Here is a 23193-nt window from a genome sequence, read left to right as displayed (position 1 = left end):
GCCTAAACATATATTTAGGCCAACCAGAGCCTCACCTGTACAACTTCTGTTTGCTGGGGGCTCAGTGCAGCGCGAAACGTTTTTCCGAGGACCAAAACGATCGAGTAGCAGTCGTCATTCGACTCCCCTGGCACTATAGCCATGACAGCTTTGTTGTGTTCTAATTCAAATTATATTTACGAATATATGACGTCACCAGGTGCATGGCAATAATATTTTTCTGATATACATTCAATCAGATACGTAGCTATGCGTTGCAGACACATTGCTATGGCGATGCGACGCTCCCCGGGTCGGCAATTACGCCTGTCTGGGAGAGAAAGCGCGAAGAGCAGCAGGAAGCAAACTGACCAGAGAGAACAAGCGATTGATTGATTAAGAATAATACGGGGTTAGCGCGAACGCAGACCCCACTAACAGAAATTGTACGGCCGAGTTACCCACATTTGGGGTAATCGCAAGGGTCAGCTAGGCCAAAGTGCAATGGCTAAGCCTCGCCTTGGGCCCACCGCCGGCCTGATCACGGTGAAGGCCCCCGTCAGGTAAGTATGATTTGGTTAACTTCAAGATCGACCCTCTTCATCTATACTTTTTTAGCGTTTGTTGTGAAAACGCCGACGTAATCGGACGTTTTCTCTACGCCCGATTGTTTCCCAATCGGCGGGTGGTACGGTACGTAGTAATTAGAACAGCAGGCTTGCGACGGTTTTAGCGCATGAAAATGTTGGCTACGAGGTGAGAAAAGAGGGTTTACAACAATATACGACGAAGAACTGGGATGAATTGCTTGATTTTCCCACCAAAGTGGGAATGTGGGCCGTGCCTGGAGGTAGTGCAATACCAGGACAACCCGTGGGCAGGGCGAGGCAAGCCTCGGCACCATACCCCCTGTCCAAAAATCAGGTTAATACAAAGACATGCAAGCGAATCGCTTGCGTCCCAGGTATTAAACTGAGAAGAACAGATACTACACTTGATCTTAGCTCTAAAGAGCCGAGAAGCGATGCCTAAACATATATTTAGGCCAACCAGAGCCTCACCTGTACAACTTCTGTTTGCTGGGGGCTCAGTGCAGCGCGAAACGTTTTTCCGAGGACCAAAACGATCGAGTAGCAGTCGTCATTCGACTCCCCTGGCACTATAGCCATGACAGCTTTGTTGTGTTCTAATTCAAATTATATTTACGAATATATGACGTCACCAGGTGCATGGCAATAATATTTTTCTGATATACATTCAATCAGATACGTAGCTATGCGTTGCAGACACATTGCTATGGCGATGCGACGCTCCCCGGGTCGGCAATTACGCCTGTCTGGGAGAGAAAGCGCGAAGAGCAGCAGGAAGCAAACTGACCAGAGAGAACAAGCGATTGATTGATTAAGAATAATACGGGGTTAGCGCGAACGCAGACCCCACTAACAGAAATTGTACGGCCGAGTTACCCACATTTGGGGTAATCGCAAGGGTCAGCTAGGCCAAAGTGCAATGGCTAAGCCTCGCCTTGGGCCCACCGCCGGCCTGATCACGGTGAAGGCCCCCGTCAGGTAAGTATGATTTGGTTAACTTCAAGATCGACCCTCTTCATCTATACTTTTTTAGCGTTTGTTGTGAAAACGCCGACGTAATCGGACGTTTTCTCTACGCCCGATTGTTTCCCAATCGGCGGGTGGTACGGTACGTAGTAATTAGAACAGCAGGCTTGCGACGGTTTTAGCGCATGAAAATGTTGGCTACGAGGTGAGAAAAGAGGGTTTACAACAATATACGACGAAGAACTGGGATGAATTGCTTGATTTTCCCACCAAAGTGGGAATGTGGGCCGTGCCTGGAGGTAGTGCAATACCAGGACAACCCGTGGGCAGGGCGAGGCAAGCCTCGGCACCATACCCCCTGTCCAAAAATCAGGTTAATACAAAGACATGCAAGCGAATCGCTTGCGTCCCAGGTATTAAACTGAGAAGAACAGATACTACACTTGATCTTAGCTCTAAAGAGCCGAGAAGCGATGCCTAAACATATATTTAGGCCAACCAGAGCCTCACCTGTACAACTTCTGTTTGCTGGGGGCTCAGTGCAGCGCGAAACGTTTTTCCGAGGACCAAAACGATCGAGTAGCAGTCGTCATTCGACTCCCCTGGCACTATAGCCATGACAGCTTTGTTGTGTTCTAATTCAAATTATATTTACGAATATATGACGTCACCAGGTGCATGGCAATAATATTTTTCTGATATACATTCAATCAGATACGTAGCTATGCGTTGCAGACACATTGCTATGGCGATGCGACGCTCCCCGGGTCGGCAATTACGCCTGTCTGGGAGAGAAAGCGCGAAGAGCAGCAGGAAGCAAACTGACCAGAGAGAACAAGCGATTGATTGATTAAGAATAATACGGGGTTAGCGCGAACGCAGACCCCACTAACAGAAATTGTACGGCCGAGTTACCCACATTTGGGGTAATCGCAAGGGTCAGCTAGGCCAAAGTGCAATGGCTAAGCCTCGCCTTGGGCCCACCGCCGGCCTGATCACGGTGAAGGCCCCCGTCAGGTAAGTATGATTTGGTTAACTTCAAGATCGACCCTCTTCATCTATACTTTTTTAGCGTTTGTTGTGAAAACGCCGACGTAATCGGACGTTTTCTCTACGCCCGATTGTTTCCCAATCGGCGGGTGGTACGGTACGTAGTAATTAGAACAGCAGGCTTGCGACGGTTTTAGCGCATGAAAATGTTGGCTACGAGGTGAGAAAAGAGGGTTTACAACAATATACGACGAAGAACTGGGATGAATTGCTTGATTTTCCCACCAAAGTGGGAATGTGGGCCGTGCCTGGAGGTAGTGCAATACCAGGACAACCCGTGGGCAGGGCGAGGCAAGCCTCGGCACCATACCCCCTGTCCAAAAATCAGGTTAATACAAAGACATGCAAGCGAATCGCTTGCGTCCCAGGTATTAAACTGAGAAGAACAGATACTACACTTGATCTTAGCTCTAAAGAGCCGAGAAGCGATGCCTAAACATATATTTAGGCCAACCAGAGCCTCACCTGTACAACTTCTGTTTGCTGGGGGCTCAGTGCAGCGCGAAACGTTTTTCCGAGGACCAAAACGATCGAGTAGCAGTCGTCATTCGACTCCCCTGGCACTATAGCCATGACAGCTTTGTTGTGTTCTAATTCAAATTATATTTACGAATATATGACGTCACCAGGTGCATGGCAATAATATTTTTCTGATATACATTCAATCAGATACGTAGCTATGCGTTGCAGACACATTGCTATGGCGATGCGACGCTCCCCGGGTCGGCAATTACGCCTGTCTGGGAGAGAAAGCGCGAAGAGCAGCAGGAAGCAAACTGACCAGAGAGAACAAGCGATTGATTGATTAAGAATAATACGGGGTTAGCGCGAACGCAGACCCCACTAACAGAAATTGTACGGCCGAGTTACCCACATTTGGGGTAATCGCAAGGGTCAGCTAGGCCAAAGTGCAATGGCTAAGCCTCGCCTTGGGCCCACCGCCGGCCTGATCACGGTGAAGGCCCCCGTCAGGTAAGTATGATTTGGTTAACTTCAAGATCGACCCTCTTCATCTATACTTTTTTAGCGTTTGTTGTGAAAACGCCGACGTAATCGGACGTTTTCTCTACGCCCGATTGTTTCCCAATCGGCGGGTGGTACGGTACGTAGTAATTAGAACAGCAGGCTTGCGACGGTTTTAGCGCATGAAAATGTTGGCTACGAGGTGAGAAAAGAGGGTTTACAACAATATACGACGAAGAACTGGGATGAATTGCTTGATTTTCCCACCAAAGTGGGAATGTGGGCCGTGCCTGGAGGTAGTGCAATACCAGGACAACCCGTGGGCAGGGCGAGGCAAGCCTCGGCACCATACCCCCTGTCCAAAAATCAGGTTAATACAAAGACATGCAAGCGAATCGCTTGCGTCCCAGGTATTAAACTGAGAAGAACAGATACTACACTTGATCTTAGCTCTAAAGAGCCGAGAAGCGATGCCTAAACATATATTTAGGCCAACCAGAGCCTCACCTGTACAACTTCTGTTTGCTGGGGGCTCAGTGCAGCGCGAAACGTTTTTCCGAGGACCAAAACGATCGAGTAGCAGTCGTCATTCGACTCCCCTGGCACTATAGCCATGACAGCTTTGTTGTGTTCTAATTCAAATTATATTTACGAATATATGACGTCACCAGGTGCATGGCAATAATATTTTTCTGATATACATTCAATCAGATACGTAGCTATGCGTTGCAGACACATTGCTATGGCGATGCGACGCTCCCCGGGTCGGCAATTACGCCTGTCTGGGAGAGAAAGCGCGAAGAGCAGCAGGAAGCAAACTGACCAGAGAGAACAAGCGATTGATTGATTAAGAATAATACGGGGTTAGCGCGAACGCAGACCCCACTAACAGAAATTGTACGGCCGAGTTACCCACATTTGGGGTAATCGCAAGGGTCAGCTAGGCCAAAGTGCAATGGCTAAGCCTCGCCTTGGGCCCACCGCCGGCCTGATCACGGTGAAGGCCCCCGTCAGGTAAGTATGATTTGGTTAACTTCAAGATCGACCCTCTTCATCTATACTTTTTTAGCGTTTGTTGTGAAAACGCCGACGTAATCGGACGTTTTCTCTACGCCCGATTGTTTCCCAATCGGCGGGTGGTACGGTACGTAGTAATTAGAACAGCAGGCTTGCGACGGTTTTAGCGCATGAAAATGTTGGCTACGAGGTGAGAAAAGAGGGTTTACAACAATATACGACGAAGAACTGGGATGAATTGCTTGATTTTCCCACCAAAGTGGGAATGTGGGCCGTGCCTGGAGGTAGTGCAATACCAGGACAACCCGTGGGCAGGGCGAGGCAAGCCTCGGCACCATACCCCCTGTCCAAAAATCAGGTTAATACAAAGACATGCAAGCGAATCGCTTGCGTCCCAGGTATTAAACTGAGAAGAACAGATACTACACTTGATCTTAGCTCTAAAGAGCCGAGAAGCGATGCCTAAACATATATTTAGGCCAACCAGAGCCTCACCTGTACAACTTCTGTTTGCTGGGGGCTCAGTGCAGCGCGAAACGTTTTTCCGAGGACCAAAACGATCGAGTAGCAGTCGTCATTCGACTCCCCTGGCACTATAGCCATGACAGCTTTGTTGTGTTCTAATTCAAATTATATTTACGAATATATGACGTCACCAGGTGCATGGCAATAATATTTTTCTGATATACATTCAATCAGATACGTAGCTATGCGTTGCAGACACATTGCTATGGCGATGCGACGCTCCCCGGGTCGGCAATTACGCCTGTCTGGGAGAGAAAGCGCGAAGAGCAGCAGGAAGCAAACTGACCAGAGAGAACAAGCGATTGATTGATTAAGAATAATACGGGGTTAGCGCGAACGCAGACCCCACTAACAGAAATTGTACGGCCGAGTTACCCACATTTGGGGTAATCGCAAGGGTCAGCTAGGCCAAAGTGCAATGGCTAAGCCTCGCCTTGGGCCCACCGCCGGCCTGATCACGGTGAAGGCCCCCGTCAGGTAAGTATGATTTGGTTAACTTCAAGATCGACCCTCTTCATCTATACTTTTTTAGCGTTTGTTGTGAAAACGCCGACGTAATCGGACGTTTTCTCTACGCCCGATTGTTTCCCAATCGGCGGGTGGTACGGTACGTAGTAATTAGAACAGCAGGCTTGCGACGGTTTTAGCGCATGAAAATGTTGGCTACGAGGTGAGAAAAGAGGGTTTACAACAATATACGACGAAGAACTGGGATGAATTGCTTGATTTTCCCACCAAAGTGGGAATGTGGGCCGTGCCTGGAGGTAGTGCAATACCAGGACAACCCGTGGGCAGGGCGAGGCAAGCCTCGGCACCATACCCCCTGTCCAAAAATCAGGTTAATACAAAGACATGCAAGCGAATCGCTTGCGTCCCAGGTATTAAACTGAGAAGAACAGATACTACACTTGATCTTAGCTCTAAAGAGCCGAGAAGCGATGCCTAAACATATATTTAGGCCAACCAGAGCCTCACCTGTACAACTTCTGTTTGCTGGGGGCTCAGTGCAGCGCGAAACGTTTTTCCGAGGACCAAAACGATCGAGTAGCAGTCGTCATTCGACTCCCCTGGCACTATAGCCATGACAGCTTTGTTGTGTTCTAATTCAAATTATATTTACGAATATATGACGTCACCAGGTGCATGGCAATAATATTTTTCTGATATACATTCAATCAGATACGTAGCTATGCGTTGCAGACACATTGCTATGGCGATGCGACGCTCCCCGGGTCGGCAATTACGCCTGTCTGGGAGAGAAAGCGCGAAGAGCAGCAGGAAGCAAACTGACCAGAGAGAACAAGCGATTGATTGATTAAGAATAATACGGGGTTAGCGCGAACGCAGACCCCACTAACAGAAATTGTACGGCCGAGTTACCCACATTTGGGGTAATCGCAAGGGTCAGCTAGGCCAAAGTGCAATGGCTAAGCCTCGCCTTGGGCCCACCGCCGGCCTGATCACGGTGAAGGCCCCCGTCAGGTAAGTATGATTTGGTTAACTTCAAGATCGACCCTCTTCATCTATACTTTTTTAGCGTTTGTTGTGAAAACGCCGACGTAATCGGACGTTTTCTCTACGCCCGATTGTTTCCCAATCGGCGGGTGGTACGGTACGTAGTAATTAGAACAGCAGGCTTGCGACGGTTTTAGCGCATGAAAATGTTGGCTACGAGGTGAGAAAAGAGGGTTTACAACAATATACGACGAAGAACTGGGATGAATTGCTTGATTTTCCCACCAAAGTGGGAATGTGGGCCGTGCCTGGAGGTAGTGCAATACCAGGACAACCCGTGGGCAGGGCGAGGCAAGCCTCGGCACCATACCCCCTGTCCAAAAATCAGGTTAATACAAAGACATGCAAGCGAATCGCTTGCGTCCCAGGTATTAAACTGAGAAGAACAGATACTACACTTGATCTTAGCTCTAAAGAGCCGAGAAGCGATGCCTAAACATATATTTAGGCCAACCAGAGCCTCACCTGTACAACTTCTGTTTGCTGGGGGCTCAGTGCAGCGCGAAACGTTTTTCCGAGGACCAAAACGATCGAGTAGCAGTCGTCATTCGACTCCCCTGGCACTATAGCCATGACAGCTTTGTTGTGTTCTAATTCAAATTATATTTACGAATATATGACGTCACCAGGTGCATGGCAATAATATTTTTCTGATATACATTCAATCAGATACGTAGCTATGCGTTGCAGACACATTGCTATGGCGATGCGACGCTCCCCGGGTCGGCAATTACGCCTGTCTGGGAGAGAAAGCGCGAAGAGCAGCAGGAAGCAAACTGACCAGAGAGAACAAGCGATTGATTGATTAAGAATAATACGGGGTTAGCGCGAACGCAGACCCCACTAACAGAAATTGTACGGCCGAGTTACCCACATTTGGGGTAATCGCAAGGGTCAGCTAGGCCAAAGTGCAATGGCTAAGCCTCGCCTTGGGCCCACCGCCGGCCTGATCACGGTGAAGGCCCCCGTCAGGTAAGTATGATTTGGTTAACTTCAAGATCGACCCTCTTCATCTATACTTTTTTAGCGTTTGTTGTGAAAACGCCGACGTAATCGGACGTTTTCTCTACGCCCGATTGTTTCCCAATCGGCGGGTGGTACGGTACGTAGTAATTAGAACAGCAGGCTTGCGACGGTTTTAGCGCATGAAAATGTTGGCTACGAGGTGAGAAAAGAGGGTTTACAACAATATACGACGAAGAACTGGGATGAATTGCTTGATTTTCCCACCAAAGTGGGAATGTGGGCCGTGCCTGGAGGTAGTGCAATACCAGGACAACCCGTGGGCAGGGCGAGGCAAGCCTCGGCACCATACCCCCTGTCCAAAAATCAGGTTAATACAAAGACATGCAAGCGAATCGCTTGCGTCCCAGGTATTAAACTGAGAAGAACAGATACTACACTTGATCTTAGCTCTAAAGAGCCGAGAAGCGATGCCTAAACATATATTTAGGCCAACCAGAGCCTCACCTGTACAACTTCTGTTTGCTGGGGGCTCAGTGCAGCGCGAAACGTTTTTCCGAGGACCAAAACGATCGAGTAGCAGTCGTCATTCGACTCCCCTGGCACTATAGCCATGACAGCTTTGTTGTGTTCTAATTCAAATTATATTTACGAATATATGACGTCACCAGGTGCATGGCAATAATATTTTTCTGATATACATTCAATCAGATACGTAGCTATGCGTTGCAGACACATTGCTATGGCGATGCGACGCTCCCCGGGTCGGCAATTACGCCTGTCTGGGAGAGAAAGCGCGAAGAGCAGCAGGAAGCAAACTGACCAGAGAGAACAAGCGATTGATTGATTAAGAATAATACGGGGTTAGCGCGAACGCAGACCCCACTAACAGAAATTGTACGGCCGAGTTACCCACATTTGGGGTAATCGCAAGGGTCAGCTAGGCCAAAGTGCAATGGCTAAGCCTCGCCTTGGGCCCACCGCCGGCCTGATCACGGTGAAGGCCCCCGTCAGGTAAGTATGATTTGGTTAACTTCAAGATCGACCCTCTTCATCTATACTTTTTTAGCGTTTGTTGTGAAAACGCCGACGTAATCGGACGTTTTCTCTACGCCCGATTGTTTCCCAATCGGCGGGTGGTACGGTACGTAGTAATTAGAACAGCAGGCTTGCGACGGTTTTAGCACATGAAAATGTTGGCTACGAGGTGAGAAAAGAGGGTTTACAACAATATACGACGAAGAACTGGGATGAATTGCTTGATTTTCCCACCAAAGTGGGAATGTGGGCCGTGCCTGGAGGTAGTGCAATACCAGGACAACCCGTGGGCAGGGCGAGGCAAGCCTCGGCACCATACCCCCTGTCCAAAAATCAGGTTAATACAAAGACATGCAAGCGAATCGCTTGCGTCCCAGGTATTAAACTGAGAAGAACAGATACTACACTTGATCTTAGCTCTAAAGAGCCGAGAAGCGATGCCTAAACATATATTTAGGCCAACCAGAGCCTCACCTGTACAACTTCTGTTTGCTGGGGGCTCAGTGCAGCGCGAAACGTTTTTCCGAGGACCAAAACGATCGAGTAGCAGTCGTCATTCGACTCCCCTGGCACTATAGCCATGACAGCTTTGTTGTGTTCTAATTCAAATTATATTTACGAATATATGACGTCACCAGGTGCATGGCAATAATATTTTTCTGATATACATTCAATCAGATACGTAGCTATGCGTTGCAGACACATTGCTATGGCGATGCGACGCTCCCCGGGTCGGCAATTACGCCTGTCTGGGAGAGAAAGCGCGAAGAGCAGCAGGAAGCAAACTGACCAGAGAGAACAAGCGATTGATTGATTAAGAATAATACGGGGTTAGCGCGAACGCAGACCCCACTAACAGAAATTGTACGGCCGAGTTACCCACATTTGGGGTAATCGCAAGGGTCAGCTAGGCCAAAGTGCAATGGCTAAGCCTCGCCTTGGGCCCACCGCCGGCCTGATCACGGTGAAGGCCCCCGTCAGGTAAGTATGATTTGGTTAACTTCAAGATCGACCCTCTTCATCTATACTTTTTTAGCGTTTGTTGTGAAAACGCCGACGTAATCGGACGTTTTCTCTACGCCCGATTGTTTCCCAATCGGCGGGTGGTACGGTACGTAGTAATTAGAACAGCAGGCTTGCGACGGTTTTAGCGCATGAAAATGTTGGCTACGAGGTGAGAAAAGAGGGTTTACAACAATATACGACGAAGAACTGGGATGAATTGCTTGATTTTCCCACCAAAGTGGGAATGTGGGCCGTGCCTGGAGGTAGTGCAATACCAGGACAACCCGTGGGCAGGGCGAGGCAAGCCTCGGCACCATACCCCCTGTCCAAAAATCAGGTTAATACAAAGACATGCAAGCGAATCGCTTGCGTCCCAGGTATTAAACTGAGAAGAACAGATACTACACTTGATCTTAGCTCTAAAGAGCCGAGAAGCGATGCCTAAACATATATTTAGGCCAACCAGAGCCTCACCTGTACAACTTCTGTTTGCTGGGGGCTCAGTGCAGCGCGAAACGTTTTTCCGAGGACCAAAACGATCGAGTAGCAGTCGTCATTCGACTCCCCTGGCACTATAGCCATGACAGCTTTGTTGTGTTCTAATTCAAATTATATTTACGAATATATGACGTCACCAGGTGCATGGCAATAATATTTTTCTGATATACATTCAATCAGATACGTAGCTATGCGTTGCAGACACATTGCTATGGCGATGCGACGCTCCCCGGGTCGGCAATTACGCCTGTCTGGGAGAGAAAGCGCGAAGAGCAGCAGGAAGCAAACTGACCAGAGAGAACAAGCGATTGATTGATTAAGAATAATACGGGGTTAGCGCGAACGCAGACCCCACTAACAGAAATTGTACGGCCGAGTTACCCACATTTGGGGTAATCGCAAGGGTCAGCTAGGCCAAAGTGCAATGGCTAAGCCTCGCCTTGGGCCCACCGCCGGCCTGATCACGGTGAAGGCCCCCGTCAGGTAAGTATGATTTGGTTAACTTCAAGATCGACCCTCTTCATCTATACTTTTTTAGCGTTTGTTGTGAAAACGCCGACGTAATCGGACGTTTTCTCTACGCCCGATTGTTTCCCAATCGGCGGGTGGTACGGTACGTAGTAATTAGAACAGCAGGCTTGCGACGGTTTTAGCGCATGAAAATGTTGGCTACGAGGTGAGAAAAGAGGGTTTACAACAATATACGACGAAGAACTGGGATGAATTGCTTGATTTTCCCACCAAAGTGGGAATGTGGGCCGTGCCTGGAGGTAGTGCAATACCAGGACAACCCGTGGGCAGGGCGAGGCAAGCCTCGGCACCATACCCCCTGTCCAAAAATCAGGTTAATACAAAGACATGCAAGCGAATCGCTTGCGTCCCAGGTATTAAACTGAGAAGAACAGATACTACACTTGATCTTAGCTCTAAAGAGCCGAGAAGCGATGCCTAAACATATATTTAGGCCAACCAGAGCCTCACCTGTACAACTTCTGTTTGCTGGGGGCTCAGTGCAGCGCGAAACGTTTTTCCGAGGACCAAAACGATCGAGTAGCAGTCGTCATTCGACTCCCCTGGCACTATAGCCATGACAGCTTTGTTGTGTTCTAATTCAAATTATATTTACGAATATATGACGTCACCAGGTGCATGGCAATAATATTTTTCTGATATACATTCAATCAGATACGTAGCTATGCGTTGCAGACACATTGCTATGGCGATGCGACGCTCCCCGGGTCGGCAATTACGCCTGTCTGGGAGAGAAAGCGCGAAGAGCAGCAGGAAGCAAACTGACCAGAGAGAACAAGCGATTGATTGATTAAGAATAATACGGGGTTAGCGCGAACGCAGACCCCACTAACAGAAATTGTACGGCCGAGTTACCCACATTTGGGGTAATCGCAAGGGTCAGCTAGGCCAAAGTGCAATGGCTAAGCCTCGCCTTGGGCCCACCGCCGGCCTGATCACGGTGAAGGCCCCCGTCAGGTAAGTATGATTTGGTTAACTTCAAGATCGACCCTCTTCATCTATACTTTTTTAGCGTTTGTTGTGAAAACGCCGACGTAATCGGACGTTTTCTCTACGCCCGATTGTTTCCCAATCGGCGGGTGGTACGGTACGTAGTAATTAGAACAGCAGGCTTGCGACGGTTTTAGCGCATGAAAATGTTGGCTACGAGGTGAGAAAAGAGGGTTTACAACAATATACGACGAAGAACTGGGATGAATTGCTTGATTTTCCCACCAAAGTGGGAATGTGGGCCGTGCCTGGAGGTAGTGCAATACCAGGACAACCCGTGGGCAGGGCGAGGCAAGCCTCGGCACCATACCCCCTGTCCAAAAATCAGGTTAATACAAAGACATGCAAGCGAATCGCTTGCGTCCCAGGTATTAAACTGAGAAGAACAGATACTACACTTGATCTTAGCTCTAAAGAGCCGAGAAGCGATGCCTAAACATATATTTAGGCCAACCAGAGCCTCACCTGTACAACTTCTGTTTGCTGGGGGCTCAGTGCAGCGCGAAACGTTTTTCCGAGGACCAAAACGATCGAGTAGCAGTCGTCATTCGACTCCCCTGGCACTATAGCCATGACAGCTTTGTTGTGTTCTAATTCAAATTATATTTACGAATATATGACGTCACCAGGTGCATGGCAATAATATTTTTCTGATATACATTCAATCAGATACGTAGCTATGCGTTGCAGACACATTGCTATGGCGATGCGACGCTCCCCGGGTCGGCAATTACGCCTGTCTGGGAGAGAAAGCGCGAAGAGCAGCAGGAAGCAAACTGACCAGAGAGAACAAGCGATTGATTGATTAAGAATAATACGGGGTTAGCGCGAACGCAGACCCCACTAACAGAAATTGTACGGCCGAGTTACCCACATTTGGGGTAATCGCAAGGGTCAGCTAGGCCAAAGTGCAATGGCTAAGCCTCGCCTTGGGCCCACCGCCGGCCTGATCACGGTGAAGGCCCCCGTCAGGTAAGTATGATTTGGTTAACTTCAAGATCGACCCTCTTCATCTATACTTTTTTAGCGTTTGTTGTGAAAACGCCGACGTAATCGGACGTTTTCTCTACGCCCGATTGTTTCCCAATCGGCGGGTGGTACGGTACGTAGTAATTAGAACAGCAGGCTTGCGACGGTTTTAGCGCATGAAAATGTTGGCTACGAGGTGAGAAAAGAGGGTTTACAACAATATACGACGAAGAACTGGGATGAATTGCTTGATTTTCCCACCAAAGTGGGAATGTGGGCCGTGCCTGGAGGTAGTGCAATACCAGGACAACCCGTGGGCAGGGCGAGGCAAGCCTCGGCACCATACCCCCTGTCCAAAAATCAGGTTAATACAAAGACATGCAAGCGAATCGCTTGCGTCCCAGGTATTAAACTGAGAAGAACAGATACTACACTTGATCTTAGCTCTAAAGAGCCGAGAAGCGATGCCTAAACATATATTTAGGCCAACCAGAGCCTCACCTGTACAACTTCTGTTTGCTGGGGGCTCAGTGCAGCGCGAAACGTTTTTCCGAGGACCAAAACGATCGAGTAGCAGTCGTCATTCGACTCCCCTGGCACTATAGCCATGACAGCTTTGTTGTGTTCTAATTCAAATTATATTTACGAATATATGACGTCACCAGGTGCATGGCAATAATATTTTTCTGATATACATTCAATCAGATACGTAGCTATGCGTTGCAGACACATTGCTATGGCGATGCGACGCTCCCCGGGTCGGCAATTACGCCTGTCTGGGAGAGAAAGCGCGAAGAGCAGCAGGAAGCAAACTGACCAGAGAGAACAAGCGATTGATTGATTAAGAATAATACGGGGTTAGCGCGAACGCAGACCCCACTAACAGAAATTGTACGGCCGAGTTACCCACATTTGGGGTAATCGCAAGGGTCAGCTAGGCCAAAGTGCAATGGCTAAGCCTCGCCTTGGGCCCACCGCCGGCCTGATCACGGTGAAGGCCCCCGTCAGGTAAGTATGATTTGGTTAACTTCAAGATCGACCCTCTTCATCTATACTTTTTTAGCGTTTGTTGTGAAAACGCCGACGTAATCGGACGTTTTCTCTACGCCCGATTGTTTCCCAATCGGCGGGTGGTACGGTACGTAGTAATTAGAACAGCAGGCTTGCGACGGTTTTAGCGCATGAAAATGTTGGCTACGAGGTGAGAAAAGAGGGTTTACAACAATATACGACGAAGAACTGGGATGAATTGCTTGATTTTCCCACCAAAGTGGGAATGTGGGCCGTGCCTGGAGGTAGTGCAATACCAGGACAACCCGTGGGCAGGGCGAGGCAAGCCTCGGCACCATACCCCCTGTCCAAAAATCAGGTTAATACAAAGACATGCAAGCGAATCGCTTGCGTCCCAGGTATTAAACTGAGAAGAACAGATACTACACTTGATCTTAGCTCTAAAGAGCCGAGAAGCGATGCCTAAACATATATTTAGGCCAACCAGAGCCTCACCTGTACAACTTCTGTTTGCTGGGGGCTCAGTGCAGCGCGAAACGTTTTTCCGAGGACCAAAACGATCGAGTAGCAGTCGTCATTCGACTCCCCTGGCACTATAGCCATGACAGCTTTGTTGTGTTCTAATTCAAATTATATTTACGAATATATGACGTCACCAGGTGCATGGCAATAATATTTTTCTGATATACATTCAATCAGATACGTAGCTATGCGTTGCAGACACATTGCTATGGCGATGCGACGCTCCCCGGGTCGGCAATTACGCCTGTCTGGGAGAGAAAGCGCGAAGAGCAGCAGGAAGCAAACTGACCAGAGAGAACAAGCGATTGATTGATTAAGAATAATACGGGGTTAGCGCGAACGCAGACCCCACTAACAGAAATTGTACGGCCGAGTTACCCACATTTGGGGTAATCGCAAGGGTCAGCTAGGCCAAAGTGCAATGGCTAAGCCTCGCCTTGGGCCCACCGCCGGCCTGATCACGGTGAAGGCCCCCGTCAGGTAAGTATGATTTGGTTAACTTCAAGATCGACCCTCTTCATCTATACTTTTTTAGCGTTTGTTGTGAAAACGCCGACGTAATCGGACGTTTTCTCTACGCCCGATTGTTTCCCAATCGGCGGGTGGTACGGTACGTAGTAATTAGAACAGCAGGCTTGCGACGGTTTTAGCGCATGAAAATGTTGGCTACGAGGTGAGAAAAGAGGGTTTACAACAATATACGACGAAGAACTGGGATGAATTGCTTGATTTTCCCACCAAAGTGGGAATATGGGCCGTGCCTGGAGGTAGTGCAATACCAGGACAACCCGTGGGCAGGGCGAGGCAAGCCTCGGCACCATACCCCCTGTCCAAAAATCAGGTTAATACAAAGACATGCAAGCGAATCGCTTGCGTCCCAGGTATTAAACTGAGAAGAACAGATACTACACTTGATCTTAGCTCTAAAGAGCCGAGAAGCGATGCCTAAACATATATTTAGGCCAACCAGAGCCTCACCTGTACAACTTCTGTTTGCTGGGGGCTCAGTGCAGCGCGAAACGTTTTTCCGAGGACCAAAACGATCGAGTAGCAGTCGTCATTCGACTCCCCTGGCACTATAGCCATGACAGCTTTGTTGTGTTCTAATTCAAATTATATTTACGAATATATGACGTCACCAGGTGCATGGCAATAATATTTTTCTGATATACATTCAATCAGATACGTAGCTATGCGTTGCAGACACATTGCTATGGCGATGCGACGCTCCCCGGGTCGGCAATTACGCCTGTCTGGGAGAGAAAGCGCGAAGAGCAGCAGGAAGCAAACTGACCAGAGAGAACAAGCGATTGATTGATTAAGAATAATACGGGGTTAGCGCGAACGCAGACCCCACTAACAGAAATTGTACGGCCGAGTTACCCACATTTGGGGTAATCGCAAGGGTCAGCTAGGCCAAAGTGCAATGGCTAAGCCTCGCCTTGGGCCCACCGCCGGCCTGATCACGGTGAAGGCCCCCGTCAGGTAAGTATGATTTGGTTAACTTCAAGATCGACCCTCTTCATCTATACTTTTTTAGCGTTTGTTGTGAAAACGCCGACGTAATCGGACGTTTTCTCTACGCCCGATTGTTTCCCAATCGGCGGGTGGTACGGTACGTAGTAATTAGAACAGCAGGCTTGCGACGGTTTTAGCGCATGAAAATGTTGGCTACGAGGTGAGAAAAGAGGGTTTACAACAATATACGACGAAGAACTGGGATGAATTGCTTGATTTTCCCACCAAAGTGGGAATGTGGGCCGTGCCTGGAGGTAGTGCAATACCAGGACAACCCGTGGGCAGGGCGAGGCAAGCCTCGGCACCATACCCCCTGTCCAAAAATCAGGTTAATACAAAGACATGCAAGCGAATCGCTTGCGTCCCAGGTATTAAACTGAGAAGAACAGATACTACACTTGATCTTAGCTCTAAAGAGCCGAGAAGCGATGCCTAAACATATATTTAGGCCAACCAGAGCCTCACCTGTACAACTTCTGTTTGCTGGGGGCTCAGTGCAGCGCGAAACGTTTTTCCGAGGACCAAAACGATCGAGTAGCAGTCGTCATTCGACTCCCCTGGCACTATAGCCATGACAGCTTTGTTGTGTTCTAATTCAAATTATATTTACGAATATATGACGTCACCAGGTGCATGGCAATAATATTTTTCTGATATACATTCAATCAGATACGTAGCTATGCGTTGCAGACACATTGCTATGGCGATGCGACGCTCCCCGGGTCGGCAATTACGCCTGTCTGGGAGAGAAAGCGCGAAGAGCAGCAGGAAGCAAACTGACCAGAGAGAACAAGCGATTGATTGATTAAGAATAATACGGGGTTAGCGCGAACGCAGACCCCACTAACAGAAATTGTACGGCCGAGTTACCCACATTTGGGGTAATCGCAAGGGTCAGCTAGGCCAAAGTGCAATGGCTAAGCCTCGCCTTGGGCCCACCGCCGGCCTGATCACGGTGAAGGCCCCCGTCAGGTAAGTATGATTTGGTTAACTTCAAGATCGACCCTCTTCATCTATACTTTTTTAGCGTTTGTTGTGAAAACGCCGACGTAATCGGACGTTTTCTCTACGCCCGATTGTTTCCCAATCGGCGGGTGGTACGGTACGTAGTAATTAGAACAGCAGGCTTGCGACGGTTTTAGCGCATGAAAATGTTGGCTACGAGGTGAGAAAAGAGGGTTTACAACAATATACGACGAAGAACTGGGATGAATTGCTTGATTTTCCCACCAAAGTGGGAATGTGGGCCGTGCCTGGAGGTAGTGCAATACCAGGACAACCCGTGGGCAGGGCGAGGCAAGCCTCGGCACCATACCCCCTGTCCAAAAATCAGGTTAATACAAAGACATGCAAGCGAATCGCTTGCGTCCCAGGTATTAAACTGAGAAGAACAGATACTACACTTGATCTTAGCTCTAAAGAGCCGAGAAGCGATGCCTAAACATATATTTAGGCCAACCAGAGCCTCACCTGTACAACTTCTGTTTGCTGGGGGCTCAGTGCAGCGCGAAACGTTTTTCCGAGGACCAAAACGATCGAGTAGCAGTCGTCATTCGACTCCCCTGGCACTATAGCCATGACAGCTTTGTTGTGTTCTAATTCAAATTATATTTACGAATATATGACGTCACCAGGTGCATGGCAATAATATTTTTCTGATATACATTCAATCAGATACGTAGCTATGCGTTGCAGACACATTGCTATGGCGATGCGACGCTCCCCGGGTCGGCAATTACGCCTGTCTGGGAGAGAAAGCGCGAAGAGCAGCAGGAAGCAAACTGACCAGAGAGAACAAGCGATTGATTGATTAAGAATAATACGGGGTTAGCGCGAACGCAGACCCCACTAACAGAAATTGTACGGCCGAGTTACCCACATTTGGGGTAATCGCAAGGGTCAGCTAGGCCAAAGTGCAATGGCTAAGCCTCGCCTTGGGCCCACCGCCGGCCTGATCACGGTGAAGGCCCCCGTCAGGTAAGTATGATTTGGTTAACTTCAAGATCGACCCTCTTCATCTATACTTTTTTAGCGTTTGTTGTGAAAACGCCGACGTAATCGGACGTTTTCTCTACGCCCGATTGTTTCCCAATCGGCGGGTGGTACGGTACGTAGTAATTAGAACAGCAGGCTTGCGACGGTTTTAGCGCATGAAAATGTTGGCTACGAGGTGAGAAAAGAGGGTTTACAACAATATACGACGAAGAACTGGGATGAATTGCTTGATTTTCCCACCAAAGTGGGAATGTGGGCCGTGCCTGGAGGTAGTGCAATACCAGGACAACCCGTGGGCAGGGCGAGGCAAGCCTCGGCACCATACCCCCTGTCCAAAAATCAGGTTAATACAAAGACATGCAAGCGAATCGCTTGCGTCCCAGGTATTAAACTGAGAAGAACAGATACTACACTTGATCTTAGCTCTAAAGAGCCGAGAAGCGATGCCTAAACATATATTTAGGCCAACCAGAGCCTCACCTGTACAACTTCTGTTTGCTGGGGGCTCAGTGCAGCGCGAAACGTTTTTCCGAGGACCAAAACGATCGAGTAGCAGTCGTCATTCGACTCCCCTGGCACTATAGCCATGACAGCTTTGTTGTGTTCTAATTCAAATTATATTTACGAATATATGACGTCACCAGGTGCATGGCAATAATATTTTTCTGATATACATTCAATCAGATACGTAGCTATGCGTTGCAGACACATTGCTATGGCGATGCGACGCTCCCCGGGTCGGCAATTACGCCTGTCTGGGAGAGAAAGCGCGAAGAGCAGCAGGAAGCAAACTGACCAGAGAGAACAAGCGATTGATTGATTAAGAATAATACGGGGTTAGCGCGAACGCAGACCCCACTAACAGAAATTGTACGGCCGAGTTACCCACATTTGGGGTAATCGCAAGGGTCAGCTAGGCCAAAGTGCAATGGCTAAGCCTCGCCTTGGGCCCACCGCCGGCCTGATCACGGTGAAGGCCCCCGTCAGGTAAGTATGATTTGGTTAACTTCAAGATCGACCCTCTTCATCTATACTTTTTTAGCGTTTGTTGTGAAAACGCCGACGTAATCGGACGTTTTCTCTACGCCCGATTGTTTCCCAATCGGCGGGTGGTACGGTACGTAGTAATTAGAACAGCAGGCTTGCGACGGTTTTAGCGCATGAAAATGTTGGCTACGAGGTGAGAAAAGAGGGTTTACAACAATATACGACGAAGAACTGGGATGAATTGCTTGATTTTCCCACCAAAGTGGGAATGTGGGCCGTGCCTGGAGGTAGTGCAATACCAGGACAACCCGTGGGCAGGGCGAGGCAAGCCTCGGCACCATACCCCCTGTCCAAAAATCAGGTTAATACAAAGACATGCAAGCGAATCGCTTGCGTCCCAGGTATTAAACTGAGAAGAACAGATACTACACTTGATCTTAGCTCTAAAGAGCCGAGAAGCGATGCCTAAACATATATTTAGGCCAACCAGAGCCTCACCTGTACAACTTCTGTTTGCTGGGGGCTCAGTGCAGCGCGAAACGTTTTTCCGAGGACCAAAACGATCGAGTAGCAGTCGTCATTCGACTCCCCTGGCACTATAGCCATGACAGCTTTGTTGTGTTCTAATTCAAATTATATTTACGAATATATGACGTCACCAGGTGCATGGCAATAATATTTTTCTGATATACATTCAATCAGATACGTAGCTATGCGTTGCAGACACATTGCTATGGCGATGCGACGCTCCCCGGGTCGGCAATTACGCCTGTCTGGGAGAGAAAGCGCGAAGAGCAGCAGGAAGCAAACTGACCAGAGAGAACAAGCGATTGATTGATTAAGAATAATACGGGGTTAGCGCGAACGCAGACCCCACTAACAGAAATTGTACGGCCGAGTTACCCACATTTGGGGTAATCGCAAGGGTCAGCTAGGCCAAAGTGCAATGGCTAAGCCTCGCCTTGGGCCCACCGCCGGCCTGATCACGGTGAAGGCCCCCGTCAGGTAAGTATGATTTGGTTAACTTCAAGATCGACCCTCTTCATCTATACTTTTTTAGCGTTTGTTGTGAAAACGCCGACGTAATCGGACGTTTTCTCTACGCCCGATTGTTTCCCAATCGGCGGGTGGTACGGTACGTAGTAATTAGAACAGCAGGCTTGCGACGGTTTTAGCGCATGAAAATGTTGGCTACGAGGTGAGAAAAGAGGGTTTACAACAATATACGACGAAGAACTGGGATGAATTGCTTGATTTTCCCACCAAAGTGGGAATGTGGGCCGTGCCTGGAGGTAGTGCAATACCAGGACAACCCGTGGGCAGGGCGAGGCAAGCCTCGGCACCATACCCCCTGTCCAAAAATCAGGTTAATACAAAGACATGCAAGCGAATCGCTTGCGTCCCAGGTATTAAACTGAGAAGAACAGATACTACACTTGATCTTAGCTCTAAAGAGCCGAGAAGCGATGCCTAAACATATATTTAGGCCAACCAGAGCCTCACCTGTACAACTTCTGTTTGCTGGGGGCTCAGTGCAGCGCGAAACGTTTTTCCGAGGACCAAAACGATCGAGTAGCAGTCGTCATTCGACTCCCCTGGCACTATAGCCATGACAGCTTTGTTGTGTTCTAATTCAAATTATATTTACGAATATATGACGTCACCAGGTGCATGGCAATAATATTTTTCTGATATACATTCAATCAGATACGTAGCTATGCGTTGCAGACACATTGCTATGGCGATGCGACGCTCCCCGGGTCGGCAATTACGCCTGTCTGGGAGAGAAAGCGCGAAGAGCAGCAGGAAGCAAACTGACCAGAGAGAACAAGCGATTGATTGATTAAGAATAATACGGGGTTAGCGCGAACGCAGACCCCACTAACAGAAATTGTACGGCCGAGTTACCCACATTTGGGGTAATCGCAAGGGTCAGCTAGGCCAAAGTGCAATGGCTAAGCCTCGCCTTGGGCCCACCGCCGGCCTGATCACGGTGAAGGCCCCCGTCAGGTAAGTATGATTTGGTTAACTTCAAGATCGACCCTCTTCATCTATACTTTTTTAGCGTTTGTTGTGAAAACGCCGACGTAATCGGACGTTTTCTCTACGCCCGATTGTTTCCCAATCGGCGGGTGGTACGGTACGTAGTAATTAGAACAGCAGGCTTGCGACGGTTTTAGCGCATGAAAATGTTGGCTACGAGGTGAGAAAAGAGGGTTTACAACAATATACGACGAAGAACTGGGATGAATTGCTTGATTTTCCCACCAAAGTGGGAATGTGGGCCGTGCCTGGAGGTAGTGCAATACCAGGACAACCCGTGGGCAGGGCGAGGCAAGCCTCGGCACCATACCCCCTGTCCAAAAATCAGGTTAATACAAAGACATGCAAGCGAATCGCTTGCGTCCCAGGTATTAAACTGAGAAGAACAGATACTACACTTGATCTTAGCTCTAAAGAGCCGAGAAGCGATGCCTAAACATATATTTAGGCCAACCAGAGCCTCACCTGTACAACTTCTGTTTGCTGGGGGCTCAGTGCAGCGCGAAACGTTTTTCCGAGGACCAAAACGATCGAGTAGCAGTCGTCATTCGACTCCCCTGGCACTATAGCCATGACAGCTTTGTTGTGTTCTAATTCAAATTATATTTACGAATATATGACGTCACCAGGTGCATGGCAATAATATTTTTCTGATATACATTCAATCAGATACGTAGCTATGCGTTGCAGACACATTGCTATGGCGATGCGACGCTCCCCGGGTCGGCAATTACGCCTGTCTGGGAGAGAAAGCGCGAAGAGCAGCAGGAAGCAAACTGACCAGAGAGAACAAGCGATTGATTGATTAAGAATAATACGGGGTTAGCGCGAACGCAGACCCCACTAACAGAAATTGTACGGCCGAGTTACCCACATTTGGGGTAATCGCAAGGGTCAGCTAGGCCAAAGTGCAATGGCTAAGCCTCGCCTTGGGCCCACCGCCGGCCTGATCACGGTGAAGGCCCCCGTCAGGTAAGTATGATTTGGTTAACTTCAAGATCGACCCTCTTCATCTATACTTTTTTAGCGTTTGTTGTGAAAACGCCGACGTAATCGGACGTTTTCTCTACGCCCGATTGTTTCCCAATCGGCGGGTGGTACGGTACGTAGTAATTAGAACAGCAGGCTTGCGACGGTTTTAGCGCATGAAAATGTTGGCTACGAGGTGAGAAAAGAGGGTTTACAACAATATACGACGAAGAACTGGGATGAATTGCTTGATTTTCCCACCAAAGTGGGAATGTGGGCCGTGCCTGGAGGTAGTGCAATACCAGGACAACCCGTGGGCAGGGCGAGGCAAGCCTCGGCACCATACCCCCTGTCCAAAAATCAGGTTAATACAAAGACATGCAAGCGAATCGCTTGCGTCCCAGGTATTAAACTGAGAAGAACAGATACTACACTTGATCTTAGCTCTAAAGAGCCGAGAAGCGATGCCTAAACATATATTTAGGCCAACCAGAGCCTCACCTGTACAACTTCTGTTTGCTGGGGGCTCAGTGCAGCGCGAAACGTTTTTCCGAGGACCAAAACGATCGAGTAGCAGTCGTCATTCGACTCCCCTGGCACTATAGCCATGACAGCTTTGTTGTGTTCTAATTCAAATTATATTTACGAATATATGACGTCACCAGGTGCATGGCAATAATATTTTTCTGATATACATTCAATCAGATACGTAGCTATGCGTTGCAGACACATTGCTATGGCGATGCGACGCTCCCCGGGTCGGCAATTACGCCTGTCTGGGAGAGAAAGCGCGAAGAGCAGCAGGAAGCAAACTGACCAGAGAGAACAAGCGATTGATTGATTAAGAATAATACGGGGTTAGCGCGAACGCAGACCCCACTAACAGAAATTGTACGGCCGAGTTACCCACATTTGGGGTAATCGCAAGGGTCAGCTAGGCCAAAGTGCAATGGCTAAGCCTCGCCTTGGGCCCACCGCCGGCCTGATCACGGTGAAGGCCCCCGTCAGGTAAGTATGATTTGGTTAACTTCAAGATCGACCCTCTTCATCTATACTTTTTTAGCGTTTGTTGTGAAAACGCCGACGTAATCGGACGTTTTCTCTACGCCCGATTGTTTCCCAATCGGCGGGTGGTACGGTACGTAGTAATTAGAACAGCAGGCTTGCGACGGTTTTAGCGCATGAAAATGTTGGCTACGAGGTGAGAAAAGAGGGTTTACAACAATATACGACGAAGAACTGGGATGAATTGCTTGATTTTCCCACCAAAGTGGGAATGTGGGCCGTGCCTGGAGGTAGTGCAATACCAGGACAACCCGTGGGCAGGGCGAGGCAAGCCTCGGCACCATACCCCCTGTCCAAAAATCAGGTTAATACAAAGACATGCAAGCGAATCGCTTGCGTCCCAGGTATTAAACTGAGAAGAACAGATACTACACTTGATCTTAGCTCTAAAGAGCCGAGAAGCGATGCCTAAACATATATTTAGGCCAACCAGAGCCTCACCTGTACAACTTCTGTTTGCTGGGGGCTCAGTGCAGCGCGAAAC

General features: G+C 48.7%; 46 non-coding genes across 46 annotated transcripts; all 46 read right to left on the bottom strand.

Moving 5' to 3' along the window:
* Window positions 1–386: 386 nt before the first annotated feature.
* On the bottom strand, window positions 387–550 carry LOC145208052 (U1 spliceosomal RNA). The gene has a single exon (XR_013854398.1). It is a non-coding gene; the product is annotated as a U1 spliceosomal RNA (small nuclear RNA).
* A 257-nt stretch (window positions 551–807) lies between these two features.
* LOC145208077 (U2 spliceosomal RNA) lies at window positions 808–1005 on the bottom strand. The gene has a single exon (XR_013854423.1). It is a non-coding gene; the product is annotated as a U2 spliceosomal RNA (small nuclear RNA).
* Window positions 1006–1391: 386 nt separating this feature from the next.
* On the bottom strand, window positions 1392–1555 carry LOC145208051 (U1 spliceosomal RNA). Its single transcript, XR_013854397.1, has one exon. It is a non-coding gene; the product is annotated as a U1 spliceosomal RNA (small nuclear RNA).
* Window positions 1556–1812: 257 nt separating this feature from the next.
* LOC145208076 (U2 spliceosomal RNA) lies at window positions 1813–2010 on the bottom strand. Its single transcript, XR_013854422.1, has one exon. It is a non-coding gene; the product is annotated as a U2 spliceosomal RNA (small nuclear RNA).
* Window positions 2011–2396: 386 nt separating this feature from the next.
* On the bottom strand, window positions 2397–2560 carry LOC145208050 (U1 spliceosomal RNA). The gene has a single exon (XR_013854396.1). It is a non-coding gene; the product is annotated as a U1 spliceosomal RNA (small nuclear RNA).
* A 257-nt stretch (window positions 2561–2817) lies between these two features.
* On the bottom strand, window positions 2818–3015 carry LOC145208075 (U2 spliceosomal RNA). The gene has a single exon (XR_013854421.1). It is a non-coding gene; the product is annotated as a U2 spliceosomal RNA (small nuclear RNA).
* A 386-nt stretch (window positions 3016–3401) lies between these two features.
* On the bottom strand, window positions 3402–3565 carry LOC145208049 (U1 spliceosomal RNA). Its single transcript, XR_013854395.1, has one exon. It is a non-coding gene; the product is annotated as a U1 spliceosomal RNA (small nuclear RNA).
* Window positions 3566–3822: 257 nt separating this feature from the next.
* LOC145208074 (U2 spliceosomal RNA) lies at window positions 3823–4020 on the bottom strand. The gene has a single exon (XR_013854420.1). It is a non-coding gene; the product is annotated as a U2 spliceosomal RNA (small nuclear RNA).
* A 386-nt stretch (window positions 4021–4406) lies between these two features.
* On the bottom strand, window positions 4407–4570 carry LOC145208048 (U1 spliceosomal RNA). The gene has a single exon (XR_013854394.1). It is a non-coding gene; the product is annotated as a U1 spliceosomal RNA (small nuclear RNA).
* A 257-nt stretch (window positions 4571–4827) lies between these two features.
* LOC145208073 (U2 spliceosomal RNA) lies at window positions 4828–5025 on the bottom strand. The gene has a single exon (XR_013854418.1). It is a non-coding gene; the product is annotated as a U2 spliceosomal RNA (small nuclear RNA).
* Window positions 5026–5411: 386 nt separating this feature from the next.
* LOC145208047 (U1 spliceosomal RNA) lies at window positions 5412–5575 on the bottom strand. Its single transcript, XR_013854393.1, has one exon. It is a non-coding gene; the product is annotated as a U1 spliceosomal RNA (small nuclear RNA).
* Window positions 5576–5832: 257 nt separating this feature from the next.
* On the bottom strand, window positions 5833–6030 carry LOC145208072 (U2 spliceosomal RNA). Its single transcript, XR_013854417.1, has one exon. It is a non-coding gene; the product is annotated as a U2 spliceosomal RNA (small nuclear RNA).
* Window positions 6031–6416: 386 nt separating this feature from the next.
* Window positions 6417–6580, bottom strand: LOC145208046 (U1 spliceosomal RNA). The gene has a single exon (XR_013854392.1). It is a non-coding gene; the product is annotated as a U1 spliceosomal RNA (small nuclear RNA).
* Window positions 6581–6837: 257 nt separating this feature from the next.
* On the bottom strand, window positions 6838–7035 carry LOC145208071 (U2 spliceosomal RNA). Its single transcript, XR_013854416.1, has one exon. It is a non-coding gene; the product is annotated as a U2 spliceosomal RNA (small nuclear RNA).
* A 386-nt stretch (window positions 7036–7421) lies between these two features.
* Window positions 7422–7585, bottom strand: LOC145208045 (U1 spliceosomal RNA). The gene has a single exon (XR_013854391.1). It is a non-coding gene; the product is annotated as a U1 spliceosomal RNA (small nuclear RNA).
* Window positions 7586–7842: 257 nt separating this feature from the next.
* LOC145208070 (U2 spliceosomal RNA) lies at window positions 7843–8040 on the bottom strand. Its single transcript, XR_013854415.1, has one exon. It is a non-coding gene; the product is annotated as a U2 spliceosomal RNA (small nuclear RNA).
* A 386-nt stretch (window positions 8041–8426) lies between these two features.
* On the bottom strand, window positions 8427–8590 carry LOC145208041 (U1 spliceosomal RNA). Its single transcript, XR_013854389.1, has one exon. It is a non-coding gene; the product is annotated as a U1 spliceosomal RNA (small nuclear RNA).
* A 257-nt stretch (window positions 8591–8847) lies between these two features.
* On the bottom strand, window positions 8848–9045 carry LOC145208068 (U2 spliceosomal RNA). Its single transcript, XR_013854414.1, has one exon. It is a non-coding gene; the product is annotated as a U2 spliceosomal RNA (small nuclear RNA).
* Window positions 9046–9431: 386 nt separating this feature from the next.
* Window positions 9432–9595, bottom strand: LOC145208040 (U1 spliceosomal RNA). Its single transcript, XR_013854388.1, has one exon. It is a non-coding gene; the product is annotated as a U1 spliceosomal RNA (small nuclear RNA).
* Window positions 9596–9852: 257 nt separating this feature from the next.
* On the bottom strand, window positions 9853–10050 carry LOC145208067 (U2 spliceosomal RNA). Its single transcript, XR_013854413.1, has one exon. It is a non-coding gene; the product is annotated as a U2 spliceosomal RNA (small nuclear RNA).
* A 386-nt stretch (window positions 10051–10436) lies between these two features.
* LOC145208039 (U1 spliceosomal RNA) lies at window positions 10437–10600 on the bottom strand. The gene has a single exon (XR_013854387.1). It is a non-coding gene; the product is annotated as a U1 spliceosomal RNA (small nuclear RNA).
* Window positions 10601–10857: 257 nt separating this feature from the next.
* Window positions 10858–11055, bottom strand: LOC145208065 (U2 spliceosomal RNA). Its single transcript, XR_013854411.1, has one exon. It is a non-coding gene; the product is annotated as a U2 spliceosomal RNA (small nuclear RNA).
* Window positions 11056–11441: 386 nt separating this feature from the next.
* On the bottom strand, window positions 11442–11605 carry LOC145208038 (U1 spliceosomal RNA). The gene has a single exon (XR_013854386.1). It is a non-coding gene; the product is annotated as a U1 spliceosomal RNA (small nuclear RNA).
* A 257-nt stretch (window positions 11606–11862) lies between these two features.
* On the bottom strand, window positions 11863–12060 carry LOC145208064 (U2 spliceosomal RNA). Its single transcript, XR_013854410.1, has one exon. It is a non-coding gene; the product is annotated as a U2 spliceosomal RNA (small nuclear RNA).
* A 386-nt stretch (window positions 12061–12446) lies between these two features.
* On the bottom strand, window positions 12447–12610 carry LOC145208037 (U1 spliceosomal RNA). The gene has a single exon (XR_013854385.1). It is a non-coding gene; the product is annotated as a U1 spliceosomal RNA (small nuclear RNA).
* A 257-nt stretch (window positions 12611–12867) lies between these two features.
* LOC145208063 (U2 spliceosomal RNA) lies at window positions 12868–13065 on the bottom strand. Its single transcript, XR_013854409.1, has one exon. It is a non-coding gene; the product is annotated as a U2 spliceosomal RNA (small nuclear RNA).
* Window positions 13066–13451: 386 nt separating this feature from the next.
* LOC145208036 (U1 spliceosomal RNA) lies at window positions 13452–13615 on the bottom strand. Its single transcript, XR_013854384.1, has one exon. It is a non-coding gene; the product is annotated as a U1 spliceosomal RNA (small nuclear RNA).
* Window positions 13616–13872: 257 nt separating this feature from the next.
* LOC145208062 (U2 spliceosomal RNA) lies at window positions 13873–14070 on the bottom strand. The gene has a single exon (XR_013854408.1). It is a non-coding gene; the product is annotated as a U2 spliceosomal RNA (small nuclear RNA).
* Window positions 14071–14456: 386 nt separating this feature from the next.
* Window positions 14457–14620, bottom strand: LOC145208035 (U1 spliceosomal RNA). Its single transcript, XR_013854383.1, has one exon. It is a non-coding gene; the product is annotated as a U1 spliceosomal RNA (small nuclear RNA).
* A 257-nt stretch (window positions 14621–14877) lies between these two features.
* LOC145208079 (U2 spliceosomal RNA) lies at window positions 14878–15075 on the bottom strand. The gene has a single exon (XR_013854425.1). It is a non-coding gene; the product is annotated as a U2 spliceosomal RNA (small nuclear RNA).
* A 386-nt stretch (window positions 15076–15461) lies between these two features.
* Window positions 15462–15625, bottom strand: LOC145208034 (U1 spliceosomal RNA). The gene has a single exon (XR_013854382.1). It is a non-coding gene; the product is annotated as a U1 spliceosomal RNA (small nuclear RNA).
* Window positions 15626–15882: 257 nt separating this feature from the next.
* LOC145208061 (U2 spliceosomal RNA) lies at window positions 15883–16080 on the bottom strand. Its single transcript, XR_013854407.1, has one exon. It is a non-coding gene; the product is annotated as a U2 spliceosomal RNA (small nuclear RNA).
* A 386-nt stretch (window positions 16081–16466) lies between these two features.
* LOC145208033 (U1 spliceosomal RNA) lies at window positions 16467–16630 on the bottom strand. Its single transcript, XR_013854381.1, has one exon. It is a non-coding gene; the product is annotated as a U1 spliceosomal RNA (small nuclear RNA).
* A 257-nt stretch (window positions 16631–16887) lies between these two features.
* On the bottom strand, window positions 16888–17085 carry LOC145208060 (U2 spliceosomal RNA). The gene has a single exon (XR_013854406.1). It is a non-coding gene; the product is annotated as a U2 spliceosomal RNA (small nuclear RNA).
* Window positions 17086–17471: 386 nt separating this feature from the next.
* LOC145208032 (U1 spliceosomal RNA) lies at window positions 17472–17635 on the bottom strand. The gene has a single exon (XR_013854380.1). It is a non-coding gene; the product is annotated as a U1 spliceosomal RNA (small nuclear RNA).
* A 257-nt stretch (window positions 17636–17892) lies between these two features.
* LOC145208059 (U2 spliceosomal RNA) lies at window positions 17893–18090 on the bottom strand. The gene has a single exon (XR_013854405.1). It is a non-coding gene; the product is annotated as a U2 spliceosomal RNA (small nuclear RNA).
* Window positions 18091–18476: 386 nt separating this feature from the next.
* LOC145208078 (U1 spliceosomal RNA) lies at window positions 18477–18640 on the bottom strand. Its single transcript, XR_013854424.1, has one exon. It is a non-coding gene; the product is annotated as a U1 spliceosomal RNA (small nuclear RNA).
* A 257-nt stretch (window positions 18641–18897) lies between these two features.
* On the bottom strand, window positions 18898–19095 carry LOC145208058 (U2 spliceosomal RNA). The gene has a single exon (XR_013854404.1). It is a non-coding gene; the product is annotated as a U2 spliceosomal RNA (small nuclear RNA).
* Window positions 19096–19481: 386 nt separating this feature from the next.
* LOC145208066 (U1 spliceosomal RNA) lies at window positions 19482–19645 on the bottom strand. Its single transcript, XR_013854412.1, has one exon. It is a non-coding gene; the product is annotated as a U1 spliceosomal RNA (small nuclear RNA).
* A 257-nt stretch (window positions 19646–19902) lies between these two features.
* LOC145208057 (U2 spliceosomal RNA) lies at window positions 19903–20100 on the bottom strand. Its single transcript, XR_013854403.1, has one exon. It is a non-coding gene; the product is annotated as a U2 spliceosomal RNA (small nuclear RNA).
* A 386-nt stretch (window positions 20101–20486) lies between these two features.
* LOC145208055 (U1 spliceosomal RNA) lies at window positions 20487–20650 on the bottom strand. Its single transcript, XR_013854401.1, has one exon. It is a non-coding gene; the product is annotated as a U1 spliceosomal RNA (small nuclear RNA).
* Window positions 20651–20907: 257 nt separating this feature from the next.
* Window positions 20908–21105, bottom strand: LOC145208056 (U2 spliceosomal RNA). The gene has a single exon (XR_013854402.1). It is a non-coding gene; the product is annotated as a U2 spliceosomal RNA (small nuclear RNA).
* A 386-nt stretch (window positions 21106–21491) lies between these two features.
* Window positions 21492–21655, bottom strand: LOC145208044 (U1 spliceosomal RNA). Its single transcript, XR_013854390.1, has one exon. It is a non-coding gene; the product is annotated as a U1 spliceosomal RNA (small nuclear RNA).
* A 257-nt stretch (window positions 21656–21912) lies between these two features.
* LOC145208054 (U2 spliceosomal RNA) lies at window positions 21913–22110 on the bottom strand. The gene has a single exon (XR_013854400.1). It is a non-coding gene; the product is annotated as a U2 spliceosomal RNA (small nuclear RNA).
* Window positions 22111–22496: 386 nt separating this feature from the next.
* On the bottom strand, window positions 22497–22660 carry LOC145208031 (U1 spliceosomal RNA). The gene has a single exon (XR_013854379.1). It is a non-coding gene; the product is annotated as a U1 spliceosomal RNA (small nuclear RNA).
* A 257-nt stretch (window positions 22661–22917) lies between these two features.
* LOC145208053 (U2 spliceosomal RNA) lies at window positions 22918–23115 on the bottom strand. Its single transcript, XR_013854399.1, has one exon. It is a non-coding gene; the product is annotated as a U2 spliceosomal RNA (small nuclear RNA).
* Between the last annotated feature and the right edge of the window lie 78 nt (window positions 23116–23193).

The sequence above is a fragment of the Phallusia mammillata genome, unplaced genomic scaffold, assembly GCF_965637545.1.
Source record: "Phallusia mammillata unplaced genomic scaffold, kaPhaMamm4.hap1.1 HAP1_SCAFFOLD_202, whole genome shotgun sequence".
Taxonomy (NCBI): Eukaryota; Metazoa; Chordata; class Ascidiacea; order Phlebobranchia; family Ascidiidae; genus Phallusia; species Phallusia mammillata.
The sequence above is the reverse complement of the archived record's forward strand: the minus strand, read 5'-3'. Positions and strand labels throughout refer to the sequence as shown.